An 18,412-nucleotide genomic window follows, 5' to 3' on the forward strand; every position below is an offset into this window, starting at 1 on the left:
CCGAAAGACCCATCCCGGTTCCGGTCCAGTCAAGAGTGCTGTGCATTTAGCGCAACTGAAGCTCTAAGCCGGCCGGTCAAAGAAAATCTAATCTTCAGGTCTTTCTCACAAGGCACTGCCGCTGTGAAGCCAGGCTTCCTCCACGTTTTGCTTGTGAAGTTGACTCTTGGAACCCAAGAATTGGGTTTTATAGTCGTCCTCATTCAATACCACCTCGCTAACTCTCTAACCTGCACAGAGCCTTTGAATCCTGATTCTGTCATCAGAAAGGCACTTTTTCCAGGCCTTGTCTCATCCGCACAGGTGGTTACAGCCTTCTGTATCTTTGCCGCAGGAGCTGATAGGTGTGCAGAATGCACAGAACTCTGGGCCTTGCCTGGAGAGACCTCTCTCCAGATTGACCTTGAGATATGAATTAATACCTTTTGGGTAGGGCTGTGGTTATCAAGGATACTGGAAGGGGAAGCTCTGAAATCCACATCTGTGCCCTGCCCTCAGCTTTAGTGGCTTGTGGGTTCTGTGGAGCAGACACCTGACCCCAGCCAGGCCCATCCTGCTTTCTCCTAGGCTTTGGAATCAGAACACAGAGGTCGAAGGAATCCAGCTTCAAGGTACAGGCTGCGTGAGTTTCTCAGGGCTGTGGTAACAGCCACAGACTCAGTGGCTTAACACACAGACATGTATTCTCCCACAATTCTGGAGGCTAACTCCAAAATCTAGGGGCCAGCAGGACCATGCCCCCTCCAGTGGCTCTGGAGAGAAGCCTTTCTTCCCTCTTCCAACCACTGGTGGTTCTTGGCGATCTCTGGCATTCTTTGGTCAAGGATTCTGTGTAGCGGCATCACTCCAGCCTCTGCTTTTGCCCCCACATATCCCTGTTCACGTGGCCTTTTTTCTCTGTGACTGTGGTCTGTGTCCTTCCCTCTTCTTTTTGGTTTTGTTTTTAAATTTGAGACAGAGTCAGGTGCAGTGGCTCACGCCTGTAATCTCAGCATCTTGGGAGGCCGAGGCAGGCAGATCACTTGAGGTCAGGAGTTTGAGTCCAGCCCGATCACCATATTGGGTGAAACCCTGTCTCTATTAAAAATACAAAAATTAGCTGGGCGTGGTGGTGGGCGTCTGTACTCCCAGCTACTCAGGAGGCTGAGGCAAGAGAATCGCTTGAACCTGGGAGGTGGAGGTTGCAATGAGCTGAGATTATGCCATTGCACTCCAGCCTGGGTGACAAGAGTGAAACTCTGTCTCCAAAAATAAATAAATAAATAAAAGACAGGGTCTCGCTCCATCACCCAGGCTGGAATGCAGCCTTCACCTTCTAAGCTCAAGCCATCCTCCTGCCCCCCTCCTCTTCTGTAGCTGGGACCACAGGTGGGCACCACCACGCATGACTCATTTTTAAATTTTTTTGTAGAGACAGGCTCTTACTTTGTTGCCCAGAGTGGTCACAAACTCCTGAGCTCAAGTGATCCTCTCACCTCAGTCTCCCAAAGTGCTGGGATTCTAGGCGGGAGCCAGTGCACCCAGCCCAGCCTCCTCTTCTTATAAGGACACCAGTCATTGGATGTAGGCCCCAACATAACCTCATCTTAAATGATAACATCTGCAAAGACCCTATTTCCAAATAAGGCCACATTCTGAGGCTTCAAATGTTCATGAATTTGGGAGGGGCATACTTCAATCCACTACAGGGGCCCTTGTCTGGTAATGATAGGAGAGACCACGAGAGCTCTGGGGAATTCAAAGGAAACGAAGAAAGAGAGTGGTCAGGGGAGAGGGGGGCAGAGTCAGGGGCTGTGTGGTGAGTAACCATTTGGGGACAAGCTGTGGCTTCCCTATCTGCTTCCAATAGTCCACCACTGGAGCTAGCTTGAATGGGTTTCTGATCCCAGCAACAAAATGAGCTCTACAGAGAGAAAATTCTCTAGAAATGATCCCCGAAAGTATAGTCTTACAGCAACCAAATGGTGCCCAAGATAGTCTTTCACTCTCCCTATAAAAGCACCGAATGTGCTACTATATTCTCCAACCTTTAACAGAGATGTTATGAGCTATTATGCTGAGGGCAAGATACACCGTATCCACAACATGCTCTTGATCTTGTAACCACTGACTTTGTGCTTTTTAGAAAGTGAGAAACATCTGAGGGGAACATGAACAGAGCCAGCTCCTCACCCTAGGCTGGGTGCTGACTGCCTGGCAGCATTGCCCAGCCTGGCTCTGGGAGGAAACTCCCCTAGAAGATCACAGAAAAAGGCTGTGATCTTTTTCGAAGGGGTCCCGCCCCTTCCTCTCACTCCCTTCCCCTGCTCCAGATGTGGGGCCCAAAACTCACAGGGAAGAGGCTGGACCCTGTTTAACTTGAAAATGTCCACGTCACAGGGGCTGAAAGGAAAGCTGGACCCCACTTCCTCCTTTCCCAGGTGGCTGACCTCAAACCATGCTCTCTCTCACTGGAACAGTTTTGGGAGCCAGGATCTGGGCCCCATTCTAGTGGGGACGGAGGACCTCAGTACAGAGAGAGGCTCAGGGTCTTGCTGGATCAGGCCGGAGCTGCCCACTCTGCCTCCGTAGACGATGAGGCCACTTTGCATCTGCCAGACAGGAAACCTAGGGAGGCCAAAAGCAGAGGAGGAAGGGAGACCATCATATTCCTCTGACTAAGCCTGGAGTTTGTACACCTGGATGGGAACGGGCTGTGGGGCCACACACGGGAGTGGGAGTGCAGTTTCTGTTCACAGAGACACGCACAACCACGTCCAGACACACCAACCCATCCCCCATACCGCTGTCACGCATGTGTGTGGACACACACACACATTTTTTACTTTTGTACCGATGGGGTCTCACTATGCTTCCTAGGCTGGTCTCAAACTCATGACCTCAAGTGACCCTCCTCCCTTGGCCTCCCAAAGTGCTGGGATTACAGGTGTGAGTCCCATGAGTCCCTTTTTTTGAGACAGAGTCTCTCTCTGTTGCCCAGGCTGGAGTACGGTGGTGATGTGATCTCAGCTCACTGCAACCTCTGTCTCCTGGGTTCAAGCAATTCTGCCTCAGCCTCCTGAGTAGCTGGGATTACAGGTGCACATCACCATCCCCAGCTAATTTTTTGTATTTTTTTTTTTTTTAGTAGAGATGGGGTTTCACCATGTTGGCCAGGCTGGTCTCAAACTCCTGACCTCAAGTGATCCACCCACCTCGGTCTTCCAAACTCCTGGGATTACAGGCATGCGCCTCTGCTCCTGGCCTTTCCTTTTCTTATTGAGGGCCCATCACATAAGATTATTAAAAACCACACAAAGTTGTATGGGCAAGATACAGCATATCCACAATGTGCTCCTGATCTTGTAGCCACTGACTTTGCTCCTTTTAGAAAGTGAGAAACATTCCCCTAAAATAGAAATAGAAAGCGCTGAAGCTGCTGGCTTTCTGGCACAAGCCCTGCCTGCTGCAGATGGACCCCTCTAGCACAGGGACCACAGCCCTTGAAGGCACCAGCCCTAAGGTGTAGCCCTTTGTCCCTGCCCATCTCCCCTACCCTCTTTTTTCTTTTTTGAGAGTGCACAGCTAGGCCTCCCTGCACGCGTAGCCATCTTTGGAAGTTCTGTGCAGCAAGGCTTTGCCCAGGCTCACTCTCTTCTCCACATCATCACCGTCAGCACTTTGATTATACCTGAACCATCAAAAAGATTATACCAAATGCACGTGAGTTTCTGGGGCAGGGGTTTGCACTGACCCCATCCAGCTGGGCAGAAGCAGGGCTCATCCAGGATCCTGGGGTGGAGAGATGTGCAGCCTGGAGGCGAGGTCCTGGGAGAGAGTCCAGAAATCGTGGAAACTGGGCTCTGTAAAGCCTGGATGGACTTCCATTGAGTGAGAGTAGCTTAGGAACAACTTAGAAATTGTGCAATGCTGATGGACTTTCAACATGGACATATGCAAACCAGATGCAACATTATGCAAATTACATGCAAATTACATGCAAAATACATGCATGGGTCTCCCAACTATTGCAAACGCCAGATATGGTCCTCGAGGACCCTGAGTTTAGCTGAGACCTGTTGTGGGGCAGAGAGGTCACCCTGGACTTACCAGTTTCTTTTATTTCTTCTTCTTTTTTTTTTTTTTAGACTGAGTCTCACTCTGTTGCCCAGGCTGGAGTGCGGTGGCATGATCTTGGCTCACTGCAACCTCCACCTCCAAGGTTCAAGCCATTCTCATGCCTCAGCCTCCTGAGTACCTGAGACTACAGGTGTGAGCCACCATGCCCGGCTAATTTTTTTTATTTTCAGTAGAGACGAGATTTCACCATGTTGGCCAGTCTGGTCTTGAACTCTTGATCTCAAGTGATCCACCTGCTTTGGCCTCCCAAAGTGCTGGGATCACAGGCATGAACCACTGTGCCCAGCTAGGACTTGACAGTTTTCTTATGGTGGGCAGAAAGGACTTTGCTCCAAGGTGGTTCACACACTAGGGAGAAGGAATCAGGCAGGGAGTCAATTAGACTCGGGTTTGAATCCCAGCTGTTCCACTACAAGTTGCATGACCTCCTTGGAGTCACTTCACCCCTCCGAGCCTCTGCTTTCCCATCATAAAATGATTATTATGAGGCATAGATGAGAACTTTGGCCAAAGCTCCCATGTGCACAGTCGTGCACATAACATGCTCAGTGAGTGTGGCAGGGCTCTGCACAGTCCTTTTTGGGAGGCTGGATATCTGACACTCCTCTCTCGTCACTGCAGGAGTGACTGTGCCCCCTGAGGCTGTGGGCAGGACCTTCTTGCAAGGCAGCACATGCAGCTCTGGGTTTGGAAAATGTCAGTGCTTGGATGGACCAGGAATCCATGTATCTCTTACTCATCCAGAAATCTGGCAGAGGTCACACTCAACAGGGCTGTATGGCAGGTGCTGTGGGTGCCCCACCCAGACCCCCTTTCCCTGGTCTGAATCCCCTGGCTCCCAGGTGCCCCTTCTGCAGATTGCCCTTGGCTAAGGAGTGACTGGCTGATAAGGTGATATGGTTTGGCTGTGTCCCCATCCAAATCTCATCTTGAATTGTAACTCCCACAGTTCCCACATGTCATGGGAGGAACCTGGTTGGACGTGATTGAATTATGAGGGTGGGTCTTTCCTGCACTGTTCTCAAGATAGTGAATGAGTCTCATGAGATCTGACGGTTTTAAAAAGGGGAGTTTCCCTGCACACGCTCCTTTCTTTTGTCTTCTGCCACGTGAAACGTGCCTTTCACCTTCCACCATGATTGTGAGACCTCCCCAGCCACGTGGAACTGTAAGTCCAATAAACCTCTTTCTTTTGTAAATTGCTCAGTCTTGAGTATGTCTTTATCAGCAGTGTGAAAATGGACTAATACATAGCTGGACATAAAAGGCAGCCCCCTTGCCTCACGGTGGACAGCCCAACGTTCGTTTATGTTGCAGAGCGCCTTGGTCAGGCCCCTCTAGACTCTCCCTGGGATCCATTCTTGCTCTATTTCCATCTTCTCCTGTTTTCCTACCTCACTTATGTATCTCTCCCAGGAGCCCCTACGATAGATCATCTATAACTAAATTCCTGTCTCAGGATCTGCTTTTGTGGAACCCAACCCAAGAGAGGGGGACAGACCTGCATGCAGAGGGGGACAATGAACCTGTATAGTCAGGAACTTTAGGGTGGCATGGGCTCACAGAGGAAGTGCCTGGGTACCTGGGCTTAGGGCAATGGATCGATCAGTGGGTGTTTCACAAAACAGGCAACACTAGAGTTCACCGAATGGGGAGAAAGCGCCCTGGGTGGAGGGTGAGGCACGTGGGTAGTCTGGAGGCAGGAGAGAGCCTGGTATGTTGGGGAACCCTGCAGAGCTCTGGGTAGCCCATGATCCAACAGAGGTTGGCAGGGGCCAGACAAGAGGGGCCTTGAATACCCCAGTGAAGAATCTGGACTTTACAGCTGGGAAACGATGCATACAGAACTGTCAGGAAAAACATCCTATGGCTGCCGCTGTGTGGAGCAGATACAGAAGGTGGGGTGGCAGGGAGGTGGCCCTGGCAGCTGGCAGCCACCAGGCTAACAGGGACCGAGGGATGGGGAACAGGGCTAGATTCTAGAGGCTTTCAGGACAAAGGACTGAAAGGCCTTGGTGGCTTTTTTTTTTGAGACTGAGTCTTGCTCTGTCAGACTGGAATACAGTGGCATGATCTTGGCTCACTGCAACCTCCGCCTCCCAGGTTCAAGCAATTCTCCTGCCTCAGCCTCCAGAGTAGCTGGGATTACAGGCACATACCACCATGCCTGGCTAATTTTTTGTATTTTTAGTAGAGACAGGGTTTCATTGTGTTAGCCAGGATGGTCTTGATCTTCTGACCTTGTGATCTGCCTGCCTTAGCCTCCCAAAGTGCTGAGATTACAGGTATGAGCCATTGTGCCTGGCCCCTTGGTGGCTAATTTCGGGGCTCTGGGTGTGGGAAGGAGTCTGGAGAGTGCCACAAAGAGGGGAGACAAAATAGTGCTGGGGCAGGGTTGAATGAGCTGTACGGGACAGGGGTCTGCATTCCCTGTGACACAGCTAGAGCCAGGCTGAGGCTCCAGCTGGAAGGTCAGAACACTGACCAGAGTACGTGGCACTGCTGGCCTGACCCCAGTAGGACCTGGGACTGCTGCTCGCTGGAGGGGTTGGCCTCTAGGCCTGATTAGGACAGGGATGGGGAGAGGCTGGGGGCGGGGGAGCGCAGAGCTGCTCAGGCACTGGGGCGTGGCTGCAAGGCCCTGGGAAGGGCTCTCCGTCAGCTCTCCTCTAACTCTTCTATTCATGGGCATCGGAGTAAAAACGACACAGGATTACCCGCTGGTGATGGGGGAGGCAGGCTTGCAATGCAGGGCGGGTGCAGAGAGGCCAAAAGGAGCAGGGGAGGAGGCTACCCTCCATGGGGGGAAGGAAGGGGAGGTCGTTGCCATGGAAGACTCATGCTTGGCGAGGCAGAACCTGACCTTCACCCAGACACTGTCCTTATCTCAGACCTGCTCTGCCTTTATTCCTTAATTTGCTGGGACATTTGCTGGGCACCCGGTGCTGGAAGCACAGACAGGTTGGCTCCAGGCTCTATGCTCAAGGCACCCAGAGAGGCAGAGGTGGAGGAGAGTTAGAGAAGCCCCAGGAGGGGCCAGAAACGGGCCTGGGGAGGCTGGAGGGGAGAGAGCATCCATGGTGGGAGGCATGTGCTCCAATCAGAGGGAGGGAGGGGACTTAGGAGGGGACATGGCAGGAGGGGACAGGGCTGTGTACAGGCTGAGGACTTAAGCAGGCTGTGGGGGAGGGGGTAGCCCATGGAGACACTTGGCCTTCAGCCCCTGGAATCCACTCCAGACCACTTCCTAGTGCCACTGCCATTGTCTATTTCTGCATCGAGCTCCAATGCGGACTAGCAGTCCTGGATGCGGGGGCCATCTCTGCCCAAGTTTGCCGAATGGATGCACCATGGGTGTTAGGTGGGTCACTCTGTAGCTATGAGGAGATGGCACTAGGCAGGCTGGCACTGGGATCCAGGCAAGAGATGCTGGAGATGACAGAGGGTGGGCATTTTGGAGAGAGAGTCGCCAGGCTTCAATGAGCTGGCTGCAGAGGGGGCAGAGCTAAGGTCAGGGTCACCAGCCCCCACCCTGGTGGGGCCCCAGGCCTCTGCCTTATGCTAGGGATAGATGATATATTTGGCATCTATTCAAAAGGGCTCCCTGCCAAGGCCTGACCCTCTGACACACCCTGCCCCTCCAGAGCAGCCCAGCCTTCTCCTTTTGCCTGGGTCCCACCCACCTGTTCTCGTCACCCACCATGTGACCTCTGAGGACTTCCCCACGTTGAGTCTCTGCAGTCAGGGCTCCCACATTCCTGGCTATGCTGGTGTTGGCCAGTAGCCCCAGTTCCTTTGGGAAGGAGTGGACGGGAGGCTCCCATGGGTGGACTTTATCCATTCCTTCCCTCCACCGCCCCAAGGGCTGCACTGGGATTAGGGCATCTTCTTCCCTGGCCATGTCACCGCGGCCCCACCTCCAATCAGTCTCCCCTCCCCTCCCTTTCCCTCCCTCTCTCCAGCCTCCTGGCCTTGTGAAGAGCCCCATCATCCTCCAGCTGCCCGCCATAGAGTGGGTGGTTGGCAGTGTCAGGAGGCAGTGCTGGTACCTGAGCCAGAGTGAAGGCTGGAACCATGCTGGTGAAGATGGAAGGGAGCAGCTGAAAGCGCCCAGGCGATGAGAACTTTTGACTTTTGAGGGGCTCCAGGACGACTACAGGTTTATGGCTTGGCGGGGCTCTTTTGCTGAGACAAGGACAGAGGGGCATGCTAGTTGGAGGGAAGCCACACTGAATTGGAGGCGCCTTCAGATACCCCGGGGAGAAGCCTGTCTGGGGGCAGTAGGATGAACACGGTTAAGGTGTCCCATTTGCTGGCTGCCCCTTTGAAGCTGGGGGCAGGGCAGGGGGCCGGGGCACGCTGTAGGGCAAGGTCTGAGGCCCACCCTACCCTCCGCCATCCAGGGCTCCTGTTAGAGCCACAGGGAAGTGGCTGACTGACCATCCTGGTGTCCCCTGTTCCCAGATAGCTGATGAAGGCATGTGGTCGGAGGGCAAGGCTGGCTGGGACCACAGCCCCTCTGCCGCCCCGAGGCCATCCCTCCCTGCTCCACGGGCCTGGCGCTTCCCAGGCGGCTGCTGTTCCACCAACCACCCTTCCAGCTGTGGGTCCCTTGCGTGTTTTCCATCCCTCCCCATCTCTAGCCTCTCTTCTCACCATCTCCTTCCCAGGGGCCCTCCCTTTCTCAGCCCCAAACCTCATTCTTCTCCTCTTCCCATAATCAGGAAGAACTTTGATTGCCCATTATACCTGGAGCCCAAATGGTCAGCAGCAGAGAAATTGGTTTCCTCCACCTTGAGGGCCTGACCTTAGACACTCAAGTGTGCCAGTCAGGGCAGCATTCCTGGAAGAGAGGGCAGAAGTCTGGGTTCCAACAAGGCGAGGGTCACCCTCCCCAGAAGAATGGGCCAAATGACTCCTAATACAGGGGAAAAGAGAGACAACCCCCCAAAAAAGTTTTATAACAAAACCAGCTGAATGTTCAAAACTTGCCCCATCTCATTTCTTTGAAATTAGAGAGAACTTAACTCATCAGCAAAAATAAAGGCTATGGGAATGAAGAGCTCTCCAAAGGAGTTTGTGGGCTGAACACTAATTCCAGCACTTCGGGAGGCCACGGTAGGCGAATTTAGCCTGGCCAACATGGTGAAACCCTGTCTCTACTAAAAATACAAAAATTAGCCAGGCATGGTGGCACATGCCTATAATCCCAACTACTTGGGAGGCTGAGGCAGGAGAATCACTTGAACCTGGGAGGTGGAGGTTGCAGTGAATGGAGATTGTTCCAATGCACTCCAGCCTGGACAGCAGAGTGAGACTCTGTTTCAGACAAACAAAAAAACACAATAAATAAAGGAGTTCATGTGGTGTAAGAAGAAAACTGGGGACATTTAAGGTGAAAACCAAGGAAAATGAGTCAATGAGGGAGACCAGAAAGATGTGGTCAGAGGAGGGGTGGGGAGAGGAGGGGAGAGATGGAGTGAGAGGGAGGGAGGGAGAGAGAGGGAGGGAGGGGGAGGGAGGGAGAGGGAGGGACAGGGAGGGAGAGGGAGGGAGAGGAGGGAGAGGGAGGGAGGGACAGGGAGTGAGGGAGAGGGAGGGAGAGAGAGGGAGGGAGAGAGGGAGGGAGAAAGAGGGAGGGACAGGGAGTGAGAGAGGGAGAGAGAGGGAGAGAGAGGGAGGCAGAGGGAGGGAGAGAGAGGGAGGGAGAGGGAGGGAGGGAGAGGGAGGGAGAGGGAGGGAGAGAGAGACGCAGGGAGAGGGAGAGAGAGGAAGAGGGGAAGGAAGAGGGGAGGGAGAGGGGAAGAGGGAGAGGGAGAGGGATGGAGAGAGAGAGAGAGGGAGGGAGGGAGGGAGAGGGAGGGAGGAGGAGGGAGAGAGGGGGAGGGAGACACACCAAGATAAGAGTGTAAGAGGGGGAGGAGTTTCCAGGAGACTCAGAGCTGTAGGTGAAGACTTGGAGTTCACAACACAGAGGGAAGGTGTGGTGCCCTCTGCCTGGGCCAAGCTGGGTGGAAGCAGGCTGGAGGTGAGGGAGTCATGGAGTGGAGGCAGTGACTGTGGGGAGGGGCAGGAAGGAGTCGAAGGCAGCTGAAGGAGAATGAGTGAGTCCAGGGAAGGGTAAGGTGCTGAGCTGGAATCGCTGAGATATTTCTAGGCAAAGGGCAGGGAGCCTGAGAGAGGGAAGCAAGGCTCCTAGTGGGCAGGACCCAGGCCGGAGGGAAGAGGGGCGGCAGGAGGAGGCGGCAGGCTGGGAGGCAGAGCACCTGCAGCTGTGGTGGGGGCTGAGCGGGTGGCAGGAAGCAGAAACGGCCTCTGCTTATTGGGCTAAATGGGAGGTGAGGTTTTCTCCTGAGATCTGGAGAGAGGATGGAGGGATATTTAGATGAGACTGAGAAGTGAAGGTTTGAGGACAGGCTAGCCCATAGCTTCTGCGGTGGCTGCCAGGCTCTGGTGGCCCCTTGGGTCACAGCCCTCAGCATTTTGAGGGTGGGGCCAAAATGTTGCCTACAGGGCCCTGTCCAGGGCTGTAAGGGTGGATCTAGGGAGAGAGAAGGAACCTGGTGGGAGTAAGGATTGCTGCTCTCCAACCGGGTTCCCAGGGAAAACCAAATTTAGAATCAACAGAAACATGACTGGGCGTGGTGACTCACCCCTTTAATCCCAGCACTTTGGGAGGCCGAGGCAGGTGGATCACTTGAGGCCAGGAGTTCAAGACCAACCTGGCCAACCCAGGTGAAACCCTGTCTATACCAATAAAATACAAAAAAATTAGCCAGGGGTGGTGGCACATGTGGGTAATCCCAGCTACTCGGGAGGCAGAGGAAGACTCCATCTCAAAGACAAAACAAAACAAAAACCATGGGAAAAGAAACCTTTTGATCAATGAAGACGAGTTGTGATCTTTGCAAAAGTGTACAAATTCTAAATGGAATTGCTGAAAAAAAAAAAAAACTGAAACATTACAGGGTTTTGTATCCATCAATGTATCCCCAGAGCAAAAAAAAAAAAAAAAAAAAAAAAAAGGAGTCATTGGACCCTAGTGTTGGGTCCACAGAGATTCAAAATATTATGGTTCCCCTTTTGTGGTGTGTGTTCAGAATTGGCCAACCTGTAATCCCAGCACTTTGGGAGGCCAAGGCAGGCAGATCACTTGAGGTCAGGAGTTCAAGACCAGCCTGGCATATATAAAGGAAAAATATATAGAGATGAAACATAGAGGGAGAGAAAACATATATAAAGGTTTCATAATAAAAGTCTAATTTTTTTTTAAAAGATGGAACAACTGACAGTAGACGCCTGCCATTCTTCTTTTTCTCTTATTTTGGAAGCTCTGCTAGATGCTTCTGTCTGCTAGTACTGACCTTGCCTTTTCTGATTTTCATTAAAAAGAAACACATGGCAACTAGGCACCAATTAATCCTTCTCACTTGAGAGCTCTCATCCCTGTTTCTCCTCCCACAGCCAATAGGAGATATTTAAAATGCTTTTTCAGGCTCCTTTCCCCTCCTCAACTCCAATATTTTGCCATCATTCAGCACTTTTCCTTTAGGTTAGTAATCTTATTGCATCTCCTGTTTAAAAGAATATACTTATTTAGTCTTACGTTACAAATTCCGTCCTATCATGATTTATTCGGAGGTAATGATACACGGTTTGGCTGGTTCACGGCTCACCACGGGCTCCTCTTCATCTCCTTGCCTCCAATCCGATTCATCTGTCACCTGGTTAGGTTCCTTTCTATGATACTTTCCCCATATGGAAAAATTACCTGGACCTTTGCATTTGTTTCCATCCCAGGAAGGTGGACGGCAGCCTGGCTGGTTTGGGATGCTTTTCTCAGTGGTCTGTGGAGGTGATTCACATTGGTTTCTAGCTTGCAAATAAGATGTATGACTTCAGTCTGATTCTCTTTTTTCTGTGCAACTTATTTTCTCATTAGGGAGCTTGTCTGAGTTTTCTCTTTAATCATGGAATTCGGGAACTTTACCAGGCTATGCCTAGATGTGTGTCTTTTTTCCATCATTCCTGCCTGGAACTCAATGAGCCTTTTAATCTGCAAACCCAAGGCGTTCTACCACGGAAAATTTTCTTTCTCATTTAAAAATGATTGCCTCTCCTCTATTTTTTCTTTTTATTATTCACCTATTACAACTCCTGGATCTCTCTCCTCCGAGGCGCTTTTAGATTTTTACTTCGGGTTTTGCATTATCTCTTTCGCGTGGTTTCCCAGGTCTCCATCCTCTCCTCCAAGTCATTTTAAATTGAAAATGATGTTTCCTTGTTCAGGAAAGTATTTGATTTTGCCTTTGATTGTTTTAAACGTGCTCTTCCGGTTTTGTTTGCTTTTCCTGTTGTGCAGGTTGTGATTGGTCTTCCCTTGCAGTTCTGAGTGAATCGCAGGCTCTTCCTTCCTGGCTGCTGATTTCCCTCAGGTGCCGACTGTCTTTCTGCCGTCTTGCAGCCCTAATCATCTCCAAGGCTCAGATCCAGCTGACAAATTGGCTGCACCTCTCTGTGTCCCAGGAGAGAGTGCTCTGCTCATTCTGCTGCTCTGCATCCCCGTCTCCCAGGGAGGGATTCCGCAGGGCCTCCCAGGACCACCCAAGGCTGCTGGCTCTGCCTCTCCTCTTCTGCATCCCTGCGCCAAGTTCTCTCTTGGAGCCATGGAGATCCAATTCTTACCCAGGGCTCTCTCTGTTGCGGGTCCCTACTGTCTGGCCCAGAGGGAGACTAAGTCCTAAGCCAGCCCTATAAGGACAAAGGCCCTGCCCAACCCACCAGGCCTGGTGCCTGCAGGCTGACCCAGGAGCTCTGCTTCGGAAGCCCACTGGAGATTGGAAAGGAGGGCATGGGATAGTCAGGCTGCCTTCACCATGGAGATTTAATTAAAGAGAAGTTCTTGGGTTTCATGATATTGAAGAGATGACTGGAATCAATCACCTTGTTCAGGATTGCAAAACTATAGCAGAAAAAAATAAAAATAAAAAGCAAAATGGAATGGATTTGAATAAAATCAGTTTTTTAAAAAAAATTTTCCTAGGTCTATGACGATGCATCTAGCATGCATAGAAAATTGAGTGATACTGAAGGAGTCTTGAGGAATCCCGCACATCTTTTGGTTCTGGAAATTATAGCACAAATGAGGAAAGGAAAAAACCATACTCACCTGGCAGGAGAGATACCATGATCACGAAGGTGGCTTTCCCAGGACGAGGCTTATCCATTGCACTCTGGATGTGCTGACCCCTGCGATTTTCCCAAATGTGGGAAATTCGACTGCAGAATTTGTGGTAGTGGGGGACTGCGTTCACGCTTTCTCCTAAAAAAAAAAAAAAAAAAAGGAATAAACCTTAAATGCTCTCAGTTCTCTCCTTGGCACAACACCACATACCCACCAAAAGAAAGAGTTTTCCAAACCTTTGGACATGGGTGAAGCTGAAGTGTGCAGGAAGCAGGGTGATTTCTTGAAAATACATTGGACTGGGCCTCACGGTCCATCTTCAGCTGCGGCTGAAGAACTTTCAGACACCATGAGACCACAGGAAGTTGTAACAAATTACCCTTCAGTTCTTGCAGGTGATCGGAGTATACAATTGCCATCACTGATTCCAAATTTGATTTTATCTTTTTACTTTTTTTTTTAACCAAATGATAAGCGTCCCAGGAATTTTTTCTAAACAGCTTCAAAGTGAAACTGTAGACATCTTCTTTGCCTTTAAAAGCCAAAAAAGATCATCATCTGAGAGAAATTATGACCCTCTTTCGAGGCCACTCGGGACAGAGTGGATAAATTATGCCAAAAACCAATTCCTAAGGACTTCAAAGTTGAAAAATATTTCCTTCAGAAGAAAAGAACTTCTGAGATAAAACAAATGATGGCAATTCCCATTATGCATTTTTCCTACTTTCTCATAAGAAAAATATTAATGTCTCATATGAAGGATGGGTTCCTAGATTACATTTTAATTTACACTTTCATAGAAATGATCATATCTAAGTGAAGCAAATTTCTCAACAGTCCCATTCAGTTGAAATAAAATAATAGAAATAGCCAGGAGAGGTGGCTCACACCTGTAATCCCAGCACTTTGGGAGGCCAAGGCAGGTGGATCACGAGGTCAGAAATTCAAGACCAGTCTGGCCAAGATGGTGAAACCCCGTCTCTACTAAAAATACAAAAATTAGCTAGGCCTGGTGACAGGAACCTGTAATCCCAGCTACTCAGAAGGCTGAGGCAGAGAATTGCTTGAACCTGGGAGGCAGAGGTTGCAGTTAGCAGAGATCATGTCACTGCACTCCAGCCTGGGCGACAGAGTAAGATTCCATCTAAAAAAAGAAAAGAAAAGAAAAAAAGTCAAACGTGCAAAATTTGTGCAGCCTGGAAGCACTCTGAATCCCACAATTCAGAGTGTGTTTTATGAAACTCGGAAAGGATCACTTCTGCTACGATTGTATCAACTTAATTGATCTTGGCAGCCTGGTGATTTGACACTGTCTTCACCACTCTGCTCCTTAGTCTCAGCGATTACATACAGCACTGCCGAAAGCTCATTTTCTCCTCTTAGTGGCTTACAAATCCACTTTTGCTGCTCTGTCCAGTGAGAAGCTTTCTGGCCCCGACAGCTGCAGAGTGAGACAAACCACATCGAATGTTTCCTGAGCCTTTCCTTTTTCCACCCTGATACGGTTTGGCTGTGTCTCTACCCAATCTTATCTTGAATTGTAGCTTCCATAATTCCCACGTGCTGTGGGAGGGACTGGGTGGGAGATAAGTGAATCATGGGGGCTGCTTTCCCCATACTGTTCACATGGTAGTGAATAAGTCTCACGAGATCTGATGGTTTTATAAGGGGAAACCCCTTTCACTTGGTTTTCTTTCTCTGTCTTGCTTGGTGCCATGTAAGACATGCCTTTTGCCTTCCACAGTGATTATGAGGTCTCCCCAGCCACATGGAACTGTGAGTCCATTAAATCTCTTTTTCTTATTAATTACCCAGTCTTGGGTATGTCTTTATCAGTAGTGTGAAAATGGACCAATACACGCCCTGAACTCATTAGTTCATTCAGTCTTCAACCCTGCAGGAGGAAATCACTAGTCCCATTTGCTGTGGTAGGAAAGTGGGGTCAGAGATGTTAAGAGATTTGTGCTCAAGGTTATACAGCGAGAGTCAAACCCAGAGCTGCCTGATTCCCAAGTCAGTGAAATCACTGTGTTCAGTCTGTAACCAAACAAATAAAGATCTAGGCTCCTGTGATATCAGGAGCCTAATATAGATAAGTATCTATATTTGCTGAGATAAAAATGATGTGATACTAATTTAATCTCATTTCTAAGAACTTTTCATTCTCAGAGTTATGATGTGTTTTATCAGGATAGTCAGACATCTATGTATGGTTCCGAAGCTCTTGCTGAATAGGGTGGGCCAGGAATGTCTGCTTTGTTGCTGGGACGGCATGAAGGACATACACTGAAGTGAAATGCTGCCAAACCATTCTTCTGTTCTTTCTTTTTTCTTTTCTTTCTTATTTTTTATTTTTATTTTTTGCTTTTTCTGTTTTATTCTTTTTTCTTTTATTTTAGTTTTTTATTTTATTTTTCTCCTCTGTTCTTAAAAAAATAAATTTGCCTGGCTAAACAAACTGGAATATTAATATAATGGAATACTACACAGCAATGAAGAGGAACAAGGTATTGATTCATGTAGCAACATGGATGAATCCCGACAGTCTTAGGCTGGGCAAAATCAAAAGCCTGACACAAAAGAACACATAGCAAACGATTTTATCTATATCACATTCTAGAAAAGACACTTAGTGTATTATTGTGCTAGGGCTGCCATGACAAAGTACCAAAGACTGGGTGGCTTAAACAGCAGAAATTTGTTTTCTCCCAGTTCTGGAGGCCAGAAGCCTTGATCAAGGTGTTGGCAGGGATGGTTTCTTCTTAGGCCCCTCTCCTTGGCTTATAAACGACTGTTGGCTCCCAGTGTTCTCACATGGTTATCTCTCTGTGTGTATCCGTGTCCTAATTTCCTCTTCTTATAAAGATACCAGACACTGGATTAGGTTCCATCCTAAGGACCTCATTTTAATGTAATCACCTTTTTAAAGACCCAACCTCAAAATACAGTCACATTTTGCAGTACTAGAGATTAGGACTTTAACATGTGAATTTTGAGAGAACACAATTAGCCCACAACACCTAGATATGGTGAAAATAACCAGCATAGCGGTTGGCTCTGGGAGCAGAGGAGTGTGGGTTAGAGATATACTAGGAAGGGGCTTGGGGGAATTTCTAGGGTTGATGGAAAATTGGATTTGGAGATAGGGTTTGGGTTATAAAAGTATCTACATATGTCAAGCTCACTGGAATAAAACACATGTTTTATTCATATTGTATATGTAGTTCATATTATATATGGAAAAGTATAATTTGTACATTTAATTGTCAATTTTGCCTCAAAAAAAAAAAAACAGAAGGCAGGGCGTGGTGGCTCATGCCTGTAATCCCAGCACTTTGGGAGGCCAGCGTGGGCAAATCACAAGGTCAAGAGATCGAGACCATCCTGGCTAAAATGACGAAACCCTGTCTCTACTAAAAATACAAAAATTAGCTGGGCATAGTGGTACGTGCCTGTGGTCCCAGCTACTTGGGAGGCTGAGGCAGGAGAATCGCTTGAACCCAGGAAGCGGAGGTTGCAGTGAGCCAAGATCGCGCCACTACAACCAGCCTAGACGACAGAGCATGACTCTGTCTCAAAAAAAAAAGACCAGAAACAAATATTGAACTGTAGTTAATCATATGCATGCATAATGTTAAGGGACAAAGTATACTGATGTCTGCACGTAGCTTTTAAATTGATGGCTGGGTGAACAGATGGATAGATATTTGAAAATGCAAATATAGCAACCTACCAACAATTGCAGAATCTAGATGGTGGATTCACTGTACAATTCTTTTTTTCTGAGATGGAGTCTTGCTTTGTTGCCCAGGCTGGAGTCCAGTGGTGTGATTTCGGCTCACTGCAACCTCCCCCTCCTGGGTTCAAGTGATTCTCCAGCCTCAGGCTCCCGAGTAGCTGGGATTACAGTTGCCCGCCACCACACCTGGCTAATTTTTGAATTATTTAATAGAGACAGGGTTTTGCCATGTTGGCCAGGCTGGTCTCAAACTCTTGGCCTCAAGTGATCCACCTGCCTCGACCTCCCAAAGTGTTGGGATTACAGGCGTGAGCCGTCTCGCCCAGCCCTTTCTTTTCTTTTCTTTTTTTTGAGACAAGAGTCTTGCTGTGTTGCCCAGACTGGAGGATAGTCTGGGTCACTCAGCTCACTGCAACCTCTGCCTCCTGGGCTCAACTGATCCTCTCACCTCAGCTTCAAGAGTAGCTGGGACTATAGGCATGTGCCACCATGCCCAGCTAATTTTTGCATTTTTTAAAGTAAGAATTGGGTCTCACTATGTTGTGGAGGCTGGTCTCGAACTCCTGAACTCAAGTGATCAGCCTTTCTCAGCCTCCCAAAGTGCTTGGATTATGGGCATGAGCCACTGTGCCTGGCCTTATTGTATAGTTCTTTCAACTTTTCTGTATGTTTGAGATTTTTCATCATAAAATGTTGGGGGTGTAAAATTTCCATTTGAAAATATTAGCTAGACATTTCTCATAAGATCTTTCTTCATTGCTAGATCAACATTGCCACCACCCTATGCCCAAGTCATTTGTCCTAGTGTCCCCCACCAATGTGCCCAGGAAGAAAGAATAGGGAGACAACTCAGAAAGATGCCTGAGGGTGCCAGGGAGTTCTAGGGACTGGCTAAGGCATTCCGGCTCTGTGTTTGAGGAAACTGAGGCTCAGAGCTGTTTAGGTGTTGCTGTTTAGAATCCAGGGCAGTCCATGATACTTTTTCTTCCTTTTTTTTTTTTCTTATTTATTTATTTCTGAGACTGAGACTCACTCTGTGGCCCAGGCTGGAGTGCAATGGCTCAATCTCTGCTCACTGCAACCCCCGCCTCCTGGGTTCAAGCGATTCTCCTGCCTCAGCCTCCTGGGTAGTTGGGATTATAGGTGCCCACCATCATGTCCAGCTAATTTTTGTATTTTTAGTAGAGATGAGATTTCACCATGTTGATCAGGCTGGTCTCGAACTCCTGACCTCAGGTGATCCACTCCCCTTGGCCTCCCAAAGTGCTGGGATTACAGGTGTGAGCCACCACACCTGGCTGATGTTTTTTCTTAAGCCATGTTGAGGTGCTTAGGTTCAGTGGAGATGCTGGGAGTAGCCATATGAATGA

General features: G+C 49.1%; 1 non-coding gene across 1 annotated transcript; it reads left to right on the forward strand.

The window, feature by feature from the left end:
• Positions 1 to 13,280: 13,280 nt before the first annotated feature.
• Positions 13,281 to 13,444, forward strand: LOC135277156 (U1 spliceosomal RNA). Its single transcript, XR_010344749.1, has one exon. It is a non-coding gene; the product is annotated as a U1 spliceosomal RNA (small nuclear RNA).
• The last annotated feature ends 4,968 nt before the right edge of the window (positions 13,445 to 18,412 follow it).

Source organism: Aotus nancymaae, unplaced genomic scaffold (assembly GCF_030222135.1).
Source record: "Aotus nancymaae isolate 86718 unplaced genomic scaffold, 86718_ANA_hifiasm-v0.15.2.pri h1tg000029l, whole genome shotgun sequence".
Lineage (NCBI taxonomy): Eukaryota > Metazoa > Chordata > Mammalia > Primates > Aotidae > Aotus > Aotus nancymaae.